The sequence below is a fragment of the Peromyscus californicus genome, unplaced genomic scaffold (genome assembly GCF_007827085.1).
Source record: "Peromyscus californicus insignis strain IS unplaced genomic scaffold, ASM782708v3 Scaffold_6__1_contigs__length_162567912, whole genome shotgun sequence".
In the NCBI taxonomy this organism is placed as follows: domain Eukaryota; kingdom Metazoa; phylum Chordata; class Mammalia; order Rodentia; family Cricetidae; genus Peromyscus; species Peromyscus californicus.
The window spans coordinates 66,070,226-66,093,564 of record NW_026294584.1 but is presented as its reverse complement, the minus strand read 5'-3'; the positions used below and the strand labels follow the sequence as shown (position 1 = coordinate 66,093,564).

Genomic DNA, 23,339 nt, shown 5'->3' with positions numbered 1-23,339 from the left:
CAGACTTAAACTCTGTCGTTTGGAATTTAATTAAAATTCCTTCTATCCCAAGTAAGTGCCTATTGCATCCCATAGCAACCAGGGAAGCCGTGTTCTAAACAGCGAGACGTTGTCTTTAAAAACAAAACTATCCCCTTTTCCCCAAGAAAAATTCATCCAATTCATACTCCAAACTAACAAAAGAACGTGAAAGACAATAGGAGCACAGAGAACCAACAGCGCACGCGCCTCCTATGGGCGACAAGGTGAAGGGCGACGAATTACGGCCTCTGCCGGCGACGCCTCACGACTCCTGCCGTAAAGGTCGCATGTGGCGCATGCGCAGCTCCTCTCCCTCGCGGAATCTGGACGCGGTTGTCGTTGTGGGGTCTCCTGGTTCCACGGGCCCGTCTTCGCCATGGTGAAGCTGAGCAAAGAAGCCAAACAGAGGCTGCAGCAGCTCTTCAAGGGCGGCCAGTTTGCCATCCGTTGGGGCTTTATTCCTCTCGTGATTTACCTGGGTCAGTGGGAGAAACGCTTGGAGGAGCCGCAGGGCAGGGGTTAGGGGTTGGTGCGTCTGGGAGTCTCATTTTTGGTCTATGTGGCTGGGGAGAACAAACCGGGTCATCGTGTTCTCCACGTTTTCTAAAGCTGTCTGGCCAGGCTCGAGAACCCAACTTCGAGTTCCTCCCTTTATATGGGTGGTATTTAACCAGTCACACCCCCTCATATTCCGTACTTACATCTGTAAGCTAAAAGTATGACCTTTCAAGATTGATCTTAGGGTTAGATGACTCCCTAAAGAAAGAGTAATACGCTAGTGTGGCTTTCAGAGCGTTTCTCCTCCTGTAGGTTGGCCTAAATGGAATGAAGCTAGATCAGGTTAAAACGTCACTGCCTCGAAGCATGATTATGACAGTAGTTGGAAGCCTAAACTTTCTTACTTGTATAATGAAGGATTTGGGTGATTTTTTTTTTCCTTCAAAAGTTACTGGCCCCTATTTTGCAGGGAAAGAAACCAAGCTATAAAGTTATACCTTCCTTGCCCGAGTGTCCAGACAAATATTTTCACCAAGGGTTGCACACTGGACCTTACCTTGTTCTTGGCTGAGTAGGTTTTTTTCATTTTTAATCTTAATTGCCTTATTAAGTCAATACTTTCAGAAAAGGTGTAGTTTTACTTTATCATTAAGCTCTTCCTAGTATTCCAGTGTGGTTTGGGACTTGTGACAGTCTCATGGAGTGACTGAGTGGAAGCAGGGCATGTTAAGAGTGACTCCTCTAACTGTACAGTGGAAACAACTGCCCTTGCTGCCGAGAAGTCCTGGATGCTGCTCCACATTCCGGTGAAAATTAGAAACCTTGAGCAGCACATGTCAGTTGAGACAGCTATCCTGGATTGGATTGAAAGAGACGTGGCTGTAGACTTTTTGTCTACTGGATTTGTAATGTTTTATTTGAAAGTTTTTATTTTTCCCTTTAGGATTTACGAGGGGTGCAGATCCTGGAATGCCTGAGCCATCAGTTTTAAGGTATTGCTCTTGAGTATCAAAATTTGAAGGCAGATGCTCATATATTAATTGGTACTGAATCACTGGGAAGCGATGACCCATAATTTCACCAATCACTATGGTCTTTCTTGGGTTGTTGGAAGAAAAATTGTAGACTAGTCAACTTATATTAATTGCTATGTAGCTACTTTGCTTCCCCCCATCTTATTTACTATGTTATCATAATGATACACATTCTAAAACAAATTAGTTTATCGTCTTACTACATGAAAGGGTAACCTTTTATATCATATTCTAACAGAGATATGTAGAATTTTTGTCTTTTCACCTAAAATTAGAATTGATAAACCATATTTTTCACTTGTAAATTACTTAGGTTTTTAGTACTCTATATAACATTGTAACTTTTTAAAATTATTATTGTTGTTATTATTCTGTGTATGAGTATTTTGCTTGCATGTATGTCTGTGCATCATGTGTGTGCCTGTGACCATGGAGACCAGAAGGAGGTGTTAGATCCTCTAGAATTAGAATTATAGACAGTTGTAAACTTGTATGTAGGATGATGGGAATTTAATCCTGGTCCTCTGGACGAGTGGCTAGTGCTCTTCACTGCTGAGTTATCTCTTCAGCTCCCAAGCATTTTAATGCACATAGATAGCTTTTATTGATTTTATTTCTTCATGATAAATCCTTGGGATTAGTAAATTGAAGTCTTATCAATACATATAGCTCCCAAAATGCACTGTCCCATTTGTTACCCAGAAACAATCTTGTTGGTATTACATAAGCTATTTGAAAATTTCACGCATAGTGTGCATATTAATGTATCTATGTATATGTGTATATTCATCGATTAATCAGCTTTCTAGGTTTGTTTTGGCTCACATTTCAGAGGTCTCAGGCTATGGTTGCTTAGCACTGTTGCTTTGATCTGGTGGCACTGTCCACGGCAGTAGTGAGAGGATGCCTTTCACCTCCTGGTGGAAAAGCCAAGAGAAGATGGGCAAGAGTCTCAGTATCCCTTCAGGGACATGCTCCCATGATCTCACTTCTTCCCACAAAGCTTTGCCCCTTAAAGGTTCTATCACCTTCCAATAGTCTTTCAGGCTGGTCAGTAGATCTTTATATTTGAATTTTTTAAATGTAGCAACTTGCGAAAATGATATACACATGTGTGTAAATGCTTTATAAATATTTTTGTAAAAGCAGAGTCAACGGGTAGGTGTGTTCTGGAAGGGCTGGTGCTCTAGTCACTATGATAGGAACCACATTGGTGCCATGAGAATTCAGCTGTGTTTCGTAGACATCCAGTTATCGTAACAGCTTTCATTTGATATACCAGGCATTCAGTTTCTTCAAACCTTCTTCCAAGTCACTTTTTAAAGAATGATCAGAAAATACCTTTTTTTTTTTTTTTTGGTTTTTCGAAACAGGGTTTCTCCTTGTAACAGTCCTGGCTGTTCTAAAACTCACTTTGTAGACCAGGCTGGTCTCAAACTCACAAAGATCCGCCTGCCTCTGCCTCTCAAGTGCTGGGATTAAAGGCTTGCACCACCACTGCCCGGTGAAAATACCTTTTTAAAAAGATGGGCAGATTGGGGATTCCTTGCTTGAAATGCTCATACTAGAAGTATTTCAAATTTCAAACTTTCATTTTTTTCTTTTTTTGGGAGTACTGAGGGATTAAACCCAAGGCTTTGTGCACGGCAGGCAAGCATTCTATCAATAGGAGCCACACCCCCAACCCCTCTGATTTCTAATTAGATGTGGGCAGTTTGCAATAGTATTACTCATGGTCACCTACAATGTGCCAGTTATTTTAGGTGCTTTGTACATTTTGTGTGTGTGTGTGTGTGCACTCGTGTGTGTGTGACCACTCCACACTGTCTCTTTTGTTAAAACTTTTATTTATTTATTTATATTTTATGTATGAGTACTCTACATGTATGCCTGCATGACTGAAGAGGGCATCCGATCCTCGTATAGATGGTTGTGAGCCACCATGTGGTTGCTGGGTATTGAACTCGGGTCCTCAGGTCCTCTGGAAAAGCAGCCAGTGCTGTTAACCATTGAGCCATCTCTCCAGCCCCGCTTTGTACATTTTGTCTGTAGTTGTCACTTGAGTTCCTCCAGAGCAAGGCACACAGTTGGTGGGTAGTAGATTAGCTCCAAAGCCTAGCTGGTCTGCACAGGGTTGCATAGCAACTGCGAGTTAACTTACCAGCTTTGCCTGTGCTGTGTGGTACACATTTTCTCCACTCCTCTGCTTCTTGGGCTCTCTTTTTCAGAAGAGATTTTGCTTTTGGAAAGTTCCCACCACATGTGCCCTCGGCTTGACTGGTGTGCAGTTAAAGTTTTTCCTATTAAAATTCTTTATAGATGGTTCTCACTTTTTTATTTCCTCACTTTATTCTTTGGTCTGTTATAACACAGCTTCTTTTTCTTGTGTGATTTTATTTTAAGGGGGGATGAGAGTAAGGGGAGTTGAGGCAAAGTCTTGTTTGTCCCAAACTGGCCTTGAATTCACTATATAGACCAGGCTGGCCTTGAACTCAGCTTCCTGTGTGCTAGGATTACAGGAATGCACCACATGGAATGGCTTCTTAAAATTGCCTTCACAGCTCCCCATTAACTTCCCTTTCTCTTAGCTTTGATTCCTTGAACTATGAATTTCACAAGGAGTTTTCCTGTGAAATAGTGAAGTAGTGTGTCTGCTCTTGACTGGCTCATTGATTGCAAGCCAGTTATATCTGTAGAGAAACATTCATTTAAGACACAGTACCATAGATTTCACTACTTGGTCAAGCTGTGTGCATATTTTCCAAATACTGCAAAGTATTAAGCATGTTTCCTCAAGAGGCCATTAAACTTTCAAGGCTGTGGTTCCTCTTTTATAGTTTGGGTATAATACCTCCTAAATTAGGTTGCCATGAGAATTGAGTAACAATATTTTATGTAAATATTAACACCACTTGTCAGGTAATTTGATCAATAAACTATTAATTGTTGTTTTTTGTTGTTTTTGGTTTTGGAGATGAGGTTTCTCTATAAAACCCTGGCTGTCCTGAAATTTGCTACATAGACCAGGCTGGCCTCGAACTCAGAGAGATCCACCTGCCTCTGCCTCCCGAGTGCTGGGATTAAAGGCATGTGCCACCACCACCTGGCTATCTCCACTTTTTTTTTTTTAAGAAAACAAACTTTTCCCTAGCTACATGACTGTATGGCAATGCATAATAAGCTATGTCTTTGCTTATGTCAGATAAGCAAAGGCATGTGCTCCTGACATCTGGAATGCTTTTCCCCTCAGTTTCCACCTGATGAAACCTGCTTCTAGAAAACCCCAAACTCAGACGTCTTCTTGCTGAGTCTTTCTCCCTTTTCTCCCTGTTGAAACAGTTCCCATGTCTGTATTCTTCAGTGTCATGATCTGCTTGTTGCTCACTTGTACATTCATTTGTCTTATGAGCATGTAGACTAGCTTCTCAACTGTCCTTGCTTCTTAGGTGATTATGATTGAGAGGTGAGATGGAGCATCCTTCTGTTATCCCAGCAAGTTTTGACTTCTCAAAACTGCAGGCTAGATGGAGCAGCTTCCTGTATGCATTTTCATTTCTTCACTCTGTCTTTTCATGTTCTTTCCTTTCTTGTGCAAACAGAAATCTCCCTGTAAAGAATTGAAGGTTGGGGATTTGGTTCAGTCAGTAGAATGCTTGCCTAACATTCAGTTTCTGGCATAAATGGGGCATAGTGGGTTGTATTTGTAATCCGAATTCCTGGGAAGTGTGGGCAAGAGGATTAAAACTTTAGGGAAAGGCACAAAGCTTCATAGAGAAACCCTGTCTCGAAAAACCAAAAAAAAAAAAAAAAAAAAACCAAAACTTTAGGGTCATCATTAGCTACATAGTAAGTTTGAGGTCAGCCTGGTTATATGAGACCCTGTCTGGGAAAAAAATTTTTGATTGCCTCTGAAGGGTTGCCCCAGTACTAATTTTATCCACTGTGCTGAGGAGACTGACTAGAAAGATTTTCCTGAGTTGCTTACTCTGCCCCCTCCAAACAAATGGAACTATATATGTTTTTATTAATATAAAATACACTTTTCATCTGCCATCTTTTTTGACTCAGCATAGCACATTACTGTATATGGTTAGTTGGTTGATAGAAATGTCTTATTCAGAACAAATTATTCTAATGAATCAATAGTACTAGGTTAGTAAAGCCATGTATGGTTTTTTGGGTTTTGGTTTTTGTTTTTTGAGACAGGGTCTCATGTGGCTCAGGCTGGCTTTGAACTCTTGATCCTCCTGCCTCTGCCTCCTGAGTACTAAGACAATAGACTTAATCCATCATACCCAGTTAAAACATGAGTAAGACAAATGTATTAATTAACAGAATCATTATTTCTGTTATCTGTGTCAGACCAAGGAAGATTGTCTGTTTTCTTTATTTTGGATGTTCATCCATTGAGAAAGAAATCTAAATAAGTGAAGAGTTTGTTTCTGTATCTTAACTGTATGTAAAAATAATTGGATTCAGTGGGAGACTTCAGTTCATATCTGATAGATAAAGGTAAATATATGTTGTGTTTTCTAGGCATAAAACAGCCTAAATGGCCTTTAAAAATAATCTACAGAACCTCATTTTCATTAAGTTACGTTTTTAATCAGTAAGATTGAGACATGAAACACATTTCTTTTCTTTCTTGGATCCCGGTACCCCTCTTTTCCTTTAACAAATGACATGGCACTTTGTGCCCCTTCATGAATTAAACGTTTTGGGTAGGAAATAGTGGCTAATTGATCCTAGGGATGTGGGTAGTTAAGGTTAAGGCTCCAGGTCACATCTCATGCTTGCTTCTCGATCCTGTAACCATTTCAGTGTCAGAATTATGGTAGTTTAGAAGCAGAAATACCAACTGACTCATAGAAAGAACTTAGGAAAAGGATTTTTGCTGTTTCATTGATGCTTTATGTAATAATAATACAGTTTGATCCTTTTAGTTAATGAACATCATTAATCATTTATCTTTTTTTTTTTTTTTTTTTTTGAGACAGGATTTCTCTGTGTAGCTTTGCGCCTTTCCTAGAACTCATTTGGTAGCCCAGGCTGGCCTCGAACTCACAGAGATCCACCTGCCTCTGCCTCCCGAGTGCTGGGATTAAAGGCGTGCGCCACCACCGCCCACCTATCGTTATCTTTTGATTGACTTCATTTTATATATAAACTGAAAATTTCCTTTGCATTTCTCAAGGTCACCATGTTCAACAGTAACAAAACTGTATCTGTGTGTGTTTGTTGTTTCGTTGCTCGTTTTGTCTGATGATGGATTCTCATCCTCTAGTCACTGAGTTTGATAGGGAAACATAAACATAAATGTAAGACCTGGTTCTTCAGCTGTGTGTGAAAAGTGTTTGTTCCCATATTTAATTTATTTTTCCTCTTCACAAATGTTTTAGCCTACTTTGGGGATAAAGGACTGTTTGGTCATCTGGATTTGGAAGCAATCCAACATGGAAGGTGTGTACTCTGGCTGGATAAGAAAGACATCGTTTCAACGCATCTGTGGCAGAGTGGAGTCTGTACTGACTTAAGATAGACTGTCAAAATAAATATTTTTAACAATGTTATGTTTTGTCTTTAAAACGTGTGTTTGTGGGTGCCTATGGTATACGAGTGTGGAAGTCAAAGGACAACCTACTGCAGACGTTTATTCTCTCCTACCATGTGGTCTGGAGATGTAACTCCAGATATAACTTGCTGGCAAATGTTTTATCCAGAGTTGTCGTCAGGCCTGCCTTGAGCATTTCTTGAATTAAGTGTGCTGGGACTATCAGGTGAAAAATCAATCCTTTTATTACAGGAAATCCTTATGTGTGTTTAGATACTGCCTTAAAAAGTAAAAACCGCCAGGCAGTGGTGGCACATGCCTTTAATCCCAGCACTCGGGGGGCAGAGCCAGGTGGATCTCTGTGAGTTCGAGGCCAACCTGGTCTACAGGGTGAGATCCAGGACAGCACCAAAACTACACAGAGAAACCTTGTCTCGAAAAACCAAAAAAAAAAAAAAAAAAAAAAAAAGTAAAAACCTTTTCAAGTGAATTCCTGGTTGTTCATTTATCAAATGGATTGTAATTTCCCTTCACTGTGAATTAGTAGCCTCTCAGAAACATTCTAAGTGCAGAGAGTGGGAATGATTCACTTTGTGACAGACTGGGATATTCCACTGCACTAACATGAAGTTCTGACTGTAAGAAATGAGGGGTTACTGTCTGCGCTGCTAGGGAATGGGAATGGTGTTGGGGAATTGTGTCTGATTTATTTGTAGGTTAAATGTGAGTCTAGAGTTTTCTTTGGGTGTGTGCATATCATAGCCGCACTTTCTTCCAGTAGAAGAAAATGTAGTTAATGGAATGAGTTAGTTCTGGATACTGGTTTCCTGGGACTTCTACCAGTATTTTATTTTGACCTTTTAAAATTATTATTATTTTAAGTTTTCAAAACAGTTTCTTTGTGCAATCCCAGGCTGGCCTTAAACTCAGAGATCTACTTGACTCTGCCTTGTAAGTGCATATTTTGACCTTATTTTTATTTTTGTTTTTGGAAAAAGTCTTGCTGGGTATCCCAGACTGGCCTTGAACTCACCACCCTGCTGCCTTCTTTAGGGCTGGGATTATAAACTTGCTCACCTTTCACTATATTTGAGGCCCGCTTTATTTTTCTTTTTTAAAATTTATTCATTCATTCATTTATTTATTTATTCATTCATTCATTCATTCATTCATTCATTTATTTATTTATTTATTTATTTATTTTCCAGAGCTGAGGACTGAACCCAGGGCCTTGTGCTTGCCTACCACTGAGCTAAATCCCCAACCCCTCTTTTGCATTTTCATCCTAACAAAATAACCTTGTTTACTTAATTGGAAGTTATAATTAATGAAACGAAGTAGAACCTAAACAAGCTTTCTGAGTTCCTCCCATAACAATGTTGATGGACCCAGCGTTATGCAGGAGATTACAGCTATTGAGAGCTCATGAGAGCAACAGCCATGCCATGCCCAGAAGACATGTTCCGCAAGACTGACTCTCTTTTTTTGGAGAATTTTTGCTGAGCCTTGGAATGAATGACCTAGATGGACCTAGATGACCCATCTAATACTTGCCTGATAGGAGTGATATCATGATCATGAAGATGATTTTCCCAGGATAAGGCTTATCCATTGCACTCCAGATATGGGGGGGAAAAAGACCCATCTAGACCTGGCTCACATTTATTCTCAGGCTTTTGATTCTGCAGTAACTGCTGCACACTGCCCAAAGAAGCTTTTCTAACTAAAGCTGACAGTATGACTAGTCTGTTTGACAGGCGTCTCTTGTCCATTTTAGACACACCTCCAAAAACAAAACTCGTGCAGTAGCCTCTGCTAGGGCCCATGGCCTCTGAGGCCAAGGGCATTTGTCCAGTTTTACATTACTATTCCCCCTGTGGAGCAGGCCTCAAATACAAACAAACAGTTACAACAGTAATGCTGCTATAATACAAACAGGCACATCTTTCCTGGCATGCTAGTACTGTAGCTTACAGGGTCCACAGCTCAATAGGATTTCCAGTGAAAATTCTCCAGCCTACAAAGCATCTTCTGGAACTGTAAAAGCAGCACGGAGGAAGCTTCCAACCCAGCTTAATTTCAGTATATTCTGTAACCAAGCCATGTGTTGTCTTCAAAATAGAGTTTAACCATCAAATTCTGGTAAGCTATTCTCTGCTAGATCTTTGGGACTCACCCTGTGGTCCTATGGGGTAGGGCTAAGGATTGAGAAAGGTTTCTGTATAATTTTTAGAAGTTCATTCTCTGGACTTCTCTTTTGTGTAGTTATATTGACACAAACTAGAGTTATCTGGGAAGAGGAATTTCAAATAAGAATATGCCTTCATCCAGATTGCCTATAGACAAGTCTATAGGGCATTTTCTTGATTAATGATTGATGTGGGCAGGTTCAGCCCATGGGGAGTAGTGCCAACTCTGGGCAGGTGGTCCTGAGTTATATAAGAAAGCAGACTGACTCTTCCCAACCAACTGGCTCCTCCTGCACTACATCCAACTTCTCCACCCAGCCAAATCCTGCACATTCTTCTCAGAGTCTAGCCAGGTGAGTCTGTTTGACGCACAAATCCTTCCCAAACCCAAATCTACCTTTAAACTTAGGCTTGGATGAGGGTGCACATCATGCACATCATGCACACCAGCACAGTTCATGAGTCCACTTGACTTCATTCCAACTAAGCCATATCCTAGCTCAGGCTCAACTTAACTTGTACATCATTTTTGGATCCAACCTGCTTTGTCCATATCAGACACAGAACAAACAAGAGAAGTTAACATGCCCAGATCTCATCACAAAAATACAAACAGTATGAAAGATCATGGCAAATTTAGTTAATGGCAAGAAATAATAAAAAATCAAAGCAGAAATCAATGAAATAGAAACTAAGAAATAATACAAAGAATCAATGAAGTTATGAGCTGAAAAGATAAAAAGATTGACAGGCCCTTAGGCTCAACTAACCAAAAGAAAGAGAGAACCTAAATTAAAAGACTGAGAAACAGGAAAACATTGCACCAGACACCAAAGAAATTCTGAATATTATAAGGAAATACTTTAAATTCTGTATTCCATTAAATTGGAAAACCTAAAAGAAATAGATAAATTTGTAGATTTAGCCAAACCACCCAAATTAAACAATGAAGAGACCAACAACCTAAACAGACCTATAACAAAGAAAGAGATTGAAATAGTAATTAAAAAATAACCCTAACTAGAACAAGTCCAGGACCAAATGGATTCAGAGCAGAAATGTATCAGACTTTCAAAGAAGGTCTAAGGGCAATCCTCTTGAAACTAATTTTTTATAAGAAAGAAAAAGAAACAAAAGTAGCAATTCATTACTTCTTTTATGAAGCCAGTATCATAAATACCAAAGCCAGGTAAAGACACACAAAAAAGAAAACTATATACAAGTCTATGTCCCTAATGAACATAGATTTTAAAATGCTCAATTAAATCGGGCGGTGGTGGCGCACGCCTTTAATTTTAAAAAAATTAATTTTTAATTAAAAAAAAGCTCAATTAAATACATGCAAACCGAATACAGACATACATAAAAAAAAGTTATTCACCATGATCAAGTTAGCTTTATTCCTGAAGTGCTGAAATGGTTCAATGGTTCATATGCAAGTCAATAAATATAATAAACCAGCTAAATATACTTAAAGACACAAATCTAATGATCATTTCAATAGATATAGAAAAGTTGTTTTTTTCAAAATCCAACATGCCTTCATGAAAAAAGTCCTAGAGATAGTAGGACTGGAGGGAACATATATAATAAAAAGCCATATATGAGAAATCTACAGCCAGCATCATCCTAAATGGAGAAAAACTTGAAGCACTCCCACTGAAATCAGGAGTGAGACAGGGCTGTCCATTACCCCATTCCTTTTCAATATTGTGGTCAAAGCACTAGCTGGAGCAATTAAGTGAAGGAAATTAAAAGGATACAAATAGGAAAAGAAGTTAAATTATTCCTGTTTGAAGATGACATGATAGAATGCATGTGATTCCAAAGTTTGACCTGAACACTTTTAAAAACTTAAAAACAAATTCAGCACTGTGGCAAGATACAGCATAAACTTGCACAAATCAGTTTTTTTGTTTCGTTTTGTTTTTTATACACCAACAACAAACATACAGAGAAAGAGATGGTGGGACACTCACATTCACAATAGCATAAAATAAAATAAAATAAAACTAACCAAGGAAGTAAGGACCTTTGCAGTGAAAACTTTAACTTCTGAAGAGAAATAGAGGGGAAGAAATGAGAAAATGTGTAGCTGGAAGATTTCCTGTGTCCTGGCCTCCTGGCAGTTGGGACAAATTTCCCCCACTCGCGTCCCCCAAGTAAATACACAGAGGCTTATATTAATTAAAACTGCTCAGCCATTAGCTCAGGCTAATTACTGACTAGCTCTTACACTTAAACTCAGCCTATTTCTGTTAATCTATATGTCACCACATTTTCCGTGGTTTACCTGTGTGCCATTACATGCTGCTCTCTGGACGGAATGGCTGATGTCTCCTGACTCAGCCTTCCTCTTCCCAGAATTCTCCTTGTCTGCTTATCCCACCTATACTTCCTGCCTGGCTACTGACCAATCAGCATTTTATTAAACCAGTGTACAAAACCATTATTCCATAGCATTTCCCCTTTTCTGCTTAATTAAAAAGGAAGGTTTTAACTTTAACATAGTAAAATTATATATAACAAAACAATTATCAAGCAAGAATTATAGTTATAATATCTAGTCTTTGTATTTGGCAAAATTAAAGAAGATATTTTATCTATCCTATATTTATGAGTCTAAAGTTTCATATCTAATTGATCTTGTATCATAACCAAGGAAAATTATAAATATCTAGTCTTCAACTACATCAAAGACCTCAGAAAGATATTGCCTAAGTAAACAGGAAATACATTGTAAACTACTTCCAAAAATCCAGAATGACAGAGACAGCTGCCTGCCTGGACAGTCATCCAAAATTCTTCTGCAATGTTAGGTCTTCCATTCTTTAGCCTACAGGTCTAGAGTCTCTCAGTCACTTTTCTCTGTGTCCTGTAGGATGTCTGGTAGTCTCCTCCATGAAGCAGGAACCTCAAGAACTGTCTTGCCTTGCAAAGTTTAGTGGTCACCTTCCTATGAGTCCTGCATGTCCAGTTTATACAACATCTCATCAAGCAGTCAACACAAGGGCACTTTTTTTGCCCAGTGGCTAGCTTTTGCCACAAAGAAAGCAAACTCCATAATGAGTTTCTTCAATGCCCATTATCTTCTCTTAAGTAGATTGGTGCTGCCAGGAGCAGATGTGTCTAATGTCCAGAAAGTCAAAGTTCTTAAAACATTTAAAATGCCATATTCTGTAGGTCTTTGAAGTGTTTGAAGATTACCTACCTAATTGAATTATATCTGTGTATACCAAAAAAACTTAAAATGACTATAAGTTTGACTATCATAGAAGACTAATTATTAATCTGTATTTCTTAATTATCCACTACAATGTAAATGAGTTGCACAAACATAATATCTTAAACAAGAATAGAAATATACATACAGTATAGCAAAAGTAACTTTAAATTTGTAATAAACTAAAATCCATAGCAATGTAAAACATTTTAAACAAGTTGCTCTTTAAAAATAGGTTCAACAATCCACCCTTTTATCCTATCATATCTATATCCTATATGTCAATATCATACCCCCCTTTCTTCTTTTAGAAAGATATTAACTATAACCAATAACAATTTTTTTTTTTTGGTTTTTTGAGACAGGGTTTCTCTGTGTAGCTTTGTGCCTTTCCTGGATCTCGCTCTGTAGACCAGGCTGGCCTTGAACTCACAAAGATCTGCCTGCCTCTGCCTCCCGGATGCTGGGATTAAAGGCGTGCACCACCACCGCCCGGCTAACCAATAACAATTTGTAACCAACAACCTAAACAAAGACAAACATCCATAATCCATTTTTTGAGAATGTGGACATAGTATTCTAGGCTACTTCCTGCCGATAAAGGGTGCTGTATTATTATGGGGATCCTGAGAAAATTAAAAATTATGGTCAAGTCCTGACTGGAATAGTCTGTGATGCTGTATTCTCTGAGTCAGTTGCCTTGAAGTCATTCTGTATGTTGGATGATCTGGGCCATGGTATCATCAGAGACCTTTCAGGGGTCCTTGGCTGATCAAACCATATAAGGCTAGAAGCAATCCATAGGTTCTTATCTTCTGTGGAAACAAAAGCAGAACCACTTTTCCAAAGCAAAATATCCTTAGACACAAATTTTGAAGTCAAGATACTTTTAAAATGTACATATTGGTTTAACTTAGTAGCCTTTACATTCAAATTTCTCTCTGCAGTTAAAAATCCCAAAGACAATATAATCCAGACTCTGTGTGTGATTTCCATCTTTATGTGGTTTATTTTTATATTACTTTTACTTTCTTTTTAAAGACTTAGTTTTTAAAACTTTCTATTTCTTTAACTGTCTATATTCATTTTCCTCTCTCTTCCAAGCCTACATACATTTTTACATACACTGTAAACCATTTAAAGTCTTATTCCATCTGAATCTGCCTTATTGTGAATCTATTGCTTTAAACTGCAGTGGTTAGTACTGAAGCAGCAGCCTTGGCTGCTGATTCCGCCCATCTCAGCTTTTCAACATGGCGGAGGTAATTCACCTCCAGCTCTGGGCCATATGTATCATCAAGTCTTGGAAACAGTGGGCCTATGCCTCCATTAAAGCAGCGTATAGCTCAAAAACCTCTCTCTCTCTCTCTCTCTCTCTCTCTCTCTCTCTCTCTCTCTCTCTCTCTACTAGCAAAGGCTAAATCCACCACACAGTGTAATGTTCGGTTTTAAGATGCCCCTGTGTACCATGGCAGGAATCTGCCATGCTGCAGGTCAAGCCCATATGCCACAAACCCGCACACCATGAACCCACCATAGAGTAGCTCAAGCCTGCAGGCTGTGGCTGGCCTGAGAGAGACAACTAGGAAGCTATTTTTAGCTCCATTTTAGAATTTTTTTTTTTTTAAAGCTTTCTCAGGTTTTAGATGAAAATTCTTGCCCCATGTCTGGGCACCATTTGTAGCTGAAGTTTTCCTGTGTCCTGTCCGGTCTGCAGCCTCTCAGACCCAAATAAACACACACAGGCTAATATTATTTTTAAACTATGGCCATGGCAGGCTTATTGCTATCTAGTTCTTATATCTTAAATTAACCCATTTCTATAAATCTATACTTTGCCACGTGGCTCACGGCTTACTGGTACTTTACACCTTGCCTCTCATGGCATTTGGCAGCATCTCCTCAGCTCTTTTCTTCTTTCCTATCTCTCCAGTTAGAATGTCCTGCCTAATCTTATTCTGCCTCACTATTGGCCAAACAGCTTTATTTATCAACCAATCAGAGCAACATATTTTCACAGCATACAGAAAAACATTCCCATCATTTCCCCTTTTCTTTCTATTCAAAAAGAAGGTTTTAACTTCAACATAGTAAAATTGCATATAACAAAACAATTATCAAGCAAGAATTATAGTTATACTATCTCCAGTGTACAAAAGCATTATTCCACAGCCAAAATGGAAAGACTTTTGTGCTCATGGATTGGTAAAATTAATATTGTGAATATGACCCTTTTACCAAAATCCATTTACAGAGTCAATGTAATTCTAATCAAAAGCCCCATCTTATTCTGCATGGAAAAAGAAGAAGAAAAACCCTATCGTAAAATTCATATGACCACAAAAGATCTCAGATGGCAAAAACAATCCTGAGCAAAAAGAACAATGCTAGAAGTATTACAGTTCCAGATCTTAAGGTATATTTTAGAGACATAGTAATAAAAACAACATGGTATGGGCACAAAAACAGACATGTAGACCAATGGAACAAAATCAAAGACCCGGCCGGGCGGTGGTGGCGCACGCCTTTAATCCCAGCACTCGGGAGGCAGAGGCAGGCGGATCTCTGTGAGTTCGAGGCCAGCCTGGGCTACCAAGTGAGTCCCAGGAAAGGCACAAAGCTACACAGAGAAACCCTGTCTCGAAAAACCAAAAAAAAAAAAAAAAATCAAAGACCCAAGCATGAGTACATATTGCTTCAGCCATTTATTATTCCATAAAGATGCCAAAAACATAAACTAGAGAAAAGAAAGCATCTTCAACAAATAGTGCTAAAAAAAACAATGTCCAAATGTAGAAGAATAAAATTAGACTTTTATCTATCACTTTTCACAAAACCTAATTCCAAATGCACCAAAAACCTAAATGTGAAAGCTGAAATACTGAACCTGCTAGAAGAAAACATAGGCAGTGCCCTACATGATACAGGTGTGGGAAAGAACTCTCTGAATTAGGACTCTATTTGCCCAGAAATTGACAAATGGACTCTCAGAACTAAACAGCTTCTGCACACATAAACAACTGAATAAGAGGAAACCCACAGAATGAGAGAAGTTTTGCCAGATATACACCTGACAGAGGATTAATTTCCAAAATATATGAAGAACTCAAAGAACCAAAGATTCAAACAGAGAAACAAAAACAAAAACACTACCACAAACAACAACAAACTCTCACACACAAAAAAATGACCCATTAAGAAAATGGGATTGAGATCTGAACAGAGTTTTCTAAAAGAAGTAATAAAAATGGCTAAGCAATATCTCAAAAATGTTCATTGTCCCTAGAAATTAGGGAAATAGAAATCAAAATAACTTTGAGATTTCATCTTACCTCATTCAGAATGGCACAGATCAACAATAACATGACAACAAATGCTGGATGGAATGTGGGGAAAGGGGAACCTTCCTTCACTGTTGATAGAATTATAAACTGGTCCAGTCACTCTGGAATCAGCATGGAGAATCCTCAAAAAGCTAAAAATAAATCTATCATAAATATCATTCTTTGGCTTATGTCCAAAGGACTCAGCATCCTACTTCACAGATACTTGCTCAGCCATGTTCATTGCTGCTCTGCTCACAATAGTTAGGAAAAGATAACAATCTAAATGTTCTTCAGCTGATGAATGGATAATGGCAATATGGTATATATAAACTGGAATATTATTCAGCTGTAAAGAAAAATGAAATCATGAACTTTTCAGGTAAATGGATGAAACCAGGAAAGGTTATTGAGTGAGGTAACCCAGACTCCGAAAGACAAATATCACATGCTCTCTCCACCTGTAGCTCCTAGCTCCAAATCTTCAGATATGAATATATATCCTAGAGTAACTGCAGAATTCAGGAAAGTAAAAGGGACCGCAGGAGGAGGGGGAGCAATAGAGAGGGGAGTAGTCTCAGAGTACAGGTGATCTGAAGAGGAAATGGGAAACTGGGGGCCTAACTAGAGAGGGGCGTAGGAGACATACAAAAGAAGGAGGGAGAAGGGCAAAATAACAGTAAGGATGTCTGAAAAAGTCATAAGGAATCATTATTAATTGTCTACCTAAAATACCTATGGTGCTACATGTAAGTTGGTGTATACATATACATGTCTGGTGGTATTGTGTTCCCCAAAATATTGTGCACCCTAATAAACTTATCTGGGGTCAGAGAACAGAACAGCCACTAGATACAGAGGCTAGAAAATGGTGGCACTCACGCCTTTAATCCTAGCATTCCAGAGGCAGAGATCTACCTGGATCTCTGTGTGTTCAAGGATATAGCCAAGCATGGTGACTCACGCCTTTAATCCCAGGGAGTGATGGCAGAAAGCAGAAAGGTATATAAGACGTGAAGACCAGAAACTAGAAGCTTTTAGCTGGTTAAGCTTTCAGGCTTTGGAGCAGCAGTTCAGCTGAGATTCATTCTGGATAAGGACTCAGAGGCTTCCAGTCTGAGAAAACAGGATCAGATGAATTGGCAAGATGAGGTGGCTGTGGCTTGTTCTGCTTCTCTGATCTTCCAGCATTCACCCCAATACCTAGCTCCGGGTTTGTTTTTATTGATAAGACCTGTTAAGATCCCTGCTACATACATGTATAATTTAAATAAAATTAAATCTGAGCTGACAATGCTCTCCCCAGGAATCATAGACTATCTAACAAAAACCCCAACACCAAGCATGAGAAGTCCTCTTTTGAATAAAATTAAATCTGAGCTGACAATGCTCTCCCCAGGAATCATAGACTATCTAACAAAAACCTCAACACCAAGCATGAGAAGTCCTCTTTTGAGCTGTTGTTTAGGCTTGTCTAAAAGACTGCCCAAACATTTTAGGACATTGCTATTGCTCTTTGTTGATTCCCCAGGGTGGAAGGTAAGTCCCTATGGCTAAAGACACCATGCATTTCAGACACAAGGTCCAGAGGACCTATGACGGATCTGACCTGAAAGCCTCCTCCTCCATGAGGACTACCTTTCACAGTACCAGAAAATGCCATGCAAGCTTCCAAAGGAGGGAAGTACCAATAGTCCCACCTAGCTATGACACCTGTGAACCACAATGACCAGCATAGCATGGTAGTCCTAAGAGTACAATAATGGAGCATGTACCTTGGCATTAACCAACAGCTCTCTAATTGGACTTACGACCTGCTCAACAAGAGGGAAATCATGCCTCATATTGAAAACCTAGCCAGCTACCCAGAGCTAGTGAAGACATGGATCTTGGAAGAGAATCTATGGACCATTACTTTATGCAACCAGCATAATTCCTAACTACATTCTAAATATTTATCCTTATGCCCTTAGCTAAGTGTTAGTTCTCATCTCTCATCAAGGAAGCTTCTCCTTGTAACAGACAGAGAGCATTACAGAAAACACAACTGATCAAAATGCAATTGTTGTACCAGCCCCAACAATACATCTATAACACAACTCCTGCACCTAAGGGCCATCATGAAGGAGAGGGAGGATGATTATAAGAGCCAGAAGACCAGGAAGTTTGCTGTGAGATTGTGTCTTCTAGAAATGTCAGAGAAGCTACAGAATGAAGTCTCACCAACATGACTGCCTAAATATGACCTGAACAAGATCAACAGTGGTAGACATACTAACATGGAAAGGGGAAATCTCACTAGGCCTCAACCATAGACAAAGAACAACAGGCAACCAAGGAATGTTAAGAGTGGGAGAAAAAGTCTTCCCAAAGAAGAGCACTCCAATTGGTTGTCCAATACCAAATGGTCAGCCCTGAAAACATACACACAAAAAACATTACATGGACTAAGTAAGTTGGATTTTTTCTTTTTTGTATTTATGAATACAGGTACACACACATAAGTAACAACAATGAAAGAAAAGGAGGCCATGGATTGAAAGAGAGCAGGGTGAGGTGCATGGGAGGATTGGGAGAAAAGGAGGCCATGGATTGAAAGAGAGCAGGGTGAGGTGCATGGGAGGATTGGGAGAAAAGGAGGCCATGGATTGAAAGAGAGCAGGGTGAGGTGCATGGGAGGATTGGGAGAAAAGGAGGCCATGGATTGAAAGAGAGCAGGGTGAGGTGCATGGGAGGATTGGGAGAAAAGGAGGCCATGGATTGAAAGAGAGCAGGGTGAGGTGCATGGGAGGATTGGGAGAGAGGGAAGGGAAGGGAGAAATGATATAATTTTAATCTCAAAAAAGAAAAATTCAAAAAAAGAAGGTTGAGCAAACCACTGAGACCAAGCCAGTAAGCAGCATTCCTCCAAGGCTTCTACTTCAGCTCCTGTCCTGACTTCTCCCAGTGACGGAGAGCGACCTGAGAGTTTTAGCTAACATAAACCCTTTCCTATGCAAGCTACGTTGGTCCTGGTGTTTATAACAGCAATAGAAACTCTATCTAGGACATGAGCCCTCCCCTTTCCAGCACCTAATCCGAGAATCTCAGTCATGGTGGAAGCTTCAAAGCCCAGCCTATTTCCTTTGCCCCATAAAGAAGCAACTTCTTACTCCAACTTACCTTGCCAAGCAAGGAGATTTTGTTGCTACTCAACCCCTGAAATTTTTCGTTTAATATATTTTGACAAATTTGTGGCTAGAGGCTGAGTCTAACACCAACTACTCTATTGTGGCTGGAACGAGATATTCAAACCAACTTTACTCTTTTAATATAGTTGCCCATGAGAAGTAGAGGAGGCTTATATGCTTTGCCTAAACTTAGGTTTTGATTTTTTGGATGAAATATTTCCTTTGAAGTAAAAAGAAGCTCTATTATTAAATGATGTTTATGTGGGTGTGGGCTAAGTGATTGAAACTTTCAAATGCTTTGTAGAGAATACCTACAGGTTATTTTATGTTGAAAGGTATCCATAGAAGAGCTCATTTCTTATTCTTGAAGAGCAAGAGTCCTCTGAAGTCTGTAGCTGTAGGAAACTCAGCATGTACCAGTCATTTGCTCAGATTCTTTATAATCTCAAAAGGAAGAACATGTATTAATATGTTTTTTTCTCTATGATTAGATCAGAAAATGCCTAGCTTATTCAGAGACCTACGCCTTTAATCCCAGCACTCGGGAGGCAGAGGCAGGTGGATCTCTGTGAGTTCGAGGCCAGCCTGGGCTACAGAGTGAGTTCCAGGAAAGGCGAAAAGCTACACAGCGAAACCCTGTCTCGAAAAAAAAAAAAAAACAAAATAAAATAAAATAAATAAAAAAAATGAGAGAAAAAAAAGACTACTACCTGCTCTTCCAGAAGACCCGAGTTCAGTTCCTAGAACCCACACAGGGAGGCTCACAAATGCCTGTAACTCCAGCTCCAAGGGGTCAGATATCTTCTTCTGCCATTTATGGGCACCAGCACACATATGACACACAAAGATACATTACAATAATTATTTTTAAAAGATACAGAATTATTTTATTTTTGTTATTTATTAATACTTGATTTTTGCTGTAATATGTGGTTGGCTTTGGGATAGTTCCATGAGCTGATGAGAAGATGTGTACTCCTCCACTGTTGGATGAGTAGTCTATAGGTGTCTGTGTAGTCCTTTGGCCTACTGTACATGGTAAGGCTAGGGTATGAACATTACCCATGATTACTGTATTTGGACTTATCTTGCCCTTTATGTCTGGTAGTGCTTGTTTTGTGAAGTTGGGTGTGTCAGTATTTGCTGTATATATTTTTACAATTATTATATCTTCTTCAAATGAGCTGTTTCATTTATTAATATCTAGTAGCACTTACTTTTTCTGACTAATATTGGCTTGAAGTATGCTTTGCTTGGCAGGTTATCATTGGAGAAGAAATCTATTGTGTTATTTACCAAGTCTTGAGGAGAACTTTGGTGGTTGGGACAGGGCTAATCTGAGGAGGAATTACAAGTTAGGAGGCCTGGGGACAATCTGCCATAGCATTTGATTGGGAGATGGACGCAAGAGGCAGCTGTAGAGATGGGAAGTTTAGATTGCTGAGGATTTCAGCAGCAGGGAGCTTGGGCTATGGGTAGCCAGTGTCTTAGCCTTCTGGAATGAGGAGGAAGTGGCAAAAGATATGATGTACAATAAACTCTGACACAAAAAAATCAGAGAAAGTAACAATAGAATAAAAAAGGAGGGGAGCATAAAAGGGGGAAAGAAAGAAAACTCAAAGTTAAAGCCAGGCTTGGTAGCACAAGCCTTTAATCTCAGCACTCAGGAGGCAGAGGTAGGAGGCTCTCTGCGTTCAAGGCAGAGTTCTACATATGGAGTTCCAGGACAACCAGGGCTATACAGAGACACCTTGTCTCAAACAAAACAAAATATTAGGTAAAAAGAACGGAAGAAAAAGAATGTGAGGGAAAGCTTTACTCTCTTAAAACAAGAAACTAAAATATCCAATTATAAAATAAATTGAAACATATAAATAAAATTAAAGATGAGTAATAAAAGATAAAATCATAAATGATTAAAAAATACTAAAACAAAACAAAACAACAACAAAACCCCAGCCAAATCAACAACAAGTCTAGGGTAAAAAAGAAAGTAAGACAAAGAATTTGAGACATTTCTTCCTAGGTCCTTGACTATTAGAATGCACCAGGTTGCCGGTGGGGTAGCTGAGGTTTTGTGATACTGCTCCTGACTAAACACCAAGCCACACCTGTAGACAATGGAGTCTTCCACCGTCTGTGTTTCAGAGCTAGTTATGCTGTTAGCAGTGAGCTGAGCAAAAGGCTCCCCTTGCTCTATTATCATATTCAAAATGAAAGTGCTCTCAAATAATTCACATATTACATCAAGTTGCCATGTCAAGTGTTTTGCCAGGTTTATCTGTTCATTGCGTTGGTCTTCCGTCTCATTAGCCGATATCTGAATTCACCCATTTGTGATACCATTAGAGAGCTGTACCTAGTTACCTTGTTTGTTATTCATTCATGGAACAACTTGGAGTGAATGTCTTTGATTCAGTCTTTCACTTAAATCCTTGACTAATGTCAATTGTATGGTTTTTACATCTTGGGAGCCTAAAAACTTCCAGAATACTCTATATAGGGTATTAAACATTTGTCTGTATTGATTCACTTCTTTTTAACTTAAAGATTTTATTATTTTTTATTTTTCATATGTTGGTGTGTGACTGTATGCACATGAGTACCTAAGGAGACCAGAGATGTCAGAAACCCCTGGGCTGGAATTATAGGCAGCTGTGAGCTGCCCAATGTGAATGCTGGGAACTGAACTTGGTTCCTCTGCAAAAACAGTCAGTGTTTCTAAGCACTGAACCATCTCTCTAGTCCCTGTATTGGTTTCATTTTTATTTTTTAATTATTTTATGTGCACAGATGTTTCTCTTGTATGTTTGTCTGCACCAAGTGTATGTCTGGTGCTCTCAGGAGCCAGAAGAGGGCACTGGATTCCTGGAATTAGAGTTATAGACAGTAGTGAGCTGCTGTGTGGCACTGGAAACCAAACCTGGGTCCTCTGCGAGAGCAACAAGTGCTCTTAACTGCTGAGCCTCTCTCCTGCCTGCCTGTATTGGTTTCTCCTTTTCTTTTCTCTTTTGATGATTCCTTAAAAAAAAAAAAATATGTGCATTGGTGTTTTGTTTGCATGTATGTCTGTGTGAGGGAGTCAGATCCCCTACACCTGGAGTGGCAGACAGTTGTTAGTTGCCATGTGGGTGCTGGGAAGAGCAATCAGTACTCTTAACCTCTGACTGAACCCTCTCTCCAGTCCTCTGTATTGGTTTCCTCCTCCTTCTCCTCCTCCTCTTCCTCTTCTTCCCCTCCCTCCTCTTCCTTCCTCTTTCTTCTCTTTCTTCCTCTTTCTCTTCCCCCCTCCTCCTCCTCTTTTTTTTTTGGTTTTTCGAGACAGGGTTTCTCTGTGTAGCTTTGTGCCTGTCCTGAATCTCACTCTGTAGACCAGGCTGGCCTCGAACTCACAGAGATCCACCTGCCTCTGCCTCCCGAGTGTTGGGATTAAAGGCATGTGCCACCACTGCCTGACTTCTTTTTTTGTTTTTTTGAAACTGGGTTTCTCTGTGTAGCCGCTCTGGCTGTCCTGGAACTCACTCTGTAGACTAGGCTGGCCTTGAACTCACATAGATCTGCCTGTCTCTGTCTCTGCCTCCCAAGTGCTGAGATTAAAGTCATGTACCACCACCAACCTGGCCACCTGTAGGTTTCTTTTGTTTGTTTGTTTTGTTTTTTGAGACAGGGTTTCTCTCTGTGTAGTCTTGGCTGTCCTGGATCTCGCTCTGTAGATCAGGTTGGCCTCAAACTCACAAGAGATCCGCCTACCTCTGCCTTCTGAGTGCTGGGATTAATGGCGTGTTCCACCACCACCGGGCTCTGTATCGGTTTCTTAATTCACTATTTTTCTTACAAAATCATTTTGTGTGTGTTGTATTTTAAAAACGGCAGGAGAGGGACCTTAGTGGGTTGGAGTCGAGGGGCCCCACTGTGGGTGGGGAGAGAAGTGCCACACAGAGAGCACTCATAAGGAGAGTTTTATTAGTGGAGGTGGGAGGAGCGCAGAGCTGCCTCATGGGAAGAGGGGGGAGGGAGGGAAGACGGCAGGGAGGGAGATGGAAAGAGAGAGCAGGCAGGACTGAGAAGAGGAGAGAGAAGAGAGGAGGCGGGTGGGGCCCCGCCTTTTATGAGGGGACTTTGGGCATGTGTAGAAAGACCACCTATCAATGAGCGCATGACTTTGTCAGGACCCTGAGCCGGCCAATGTCCTGCCTGCATATTGGTCAGGTCCCCAAGGGGCAGGTCTGAATACTAACAGTGTGGTTCTGAGCTTTTTACAGTGCAAATACTACTTAGCTTTAGAAGGTTGGGATGTTCTTAATTGCTATGGATTGTTGTGCCCAGATCG

At 39.8% G+C, this 23,339-nt stretch overlaps 1 long non-coding RNA gene across 1 annotated transcript; it reads left to right on the top strand.

Annotated features, from left to right (window-relative positions):
* Nucleotides 1-302: 302 nt before the first annotated feature.
* Nucleotides 303-7,123, top strand: LOC128098880 (uncharacterized). Its single transcript, XR_008214363.1, has 3 exons — nt 303-500; nt 1,463-1,511; nt 6,953-7,123. It is a non-coding gene; the product is annotated as an uncharacterized LOC128098880 (long non-coding RNA).
* The last annotated feature ends 16,216 nt before the right edge of the window (nt 7,124-23,339 follow it).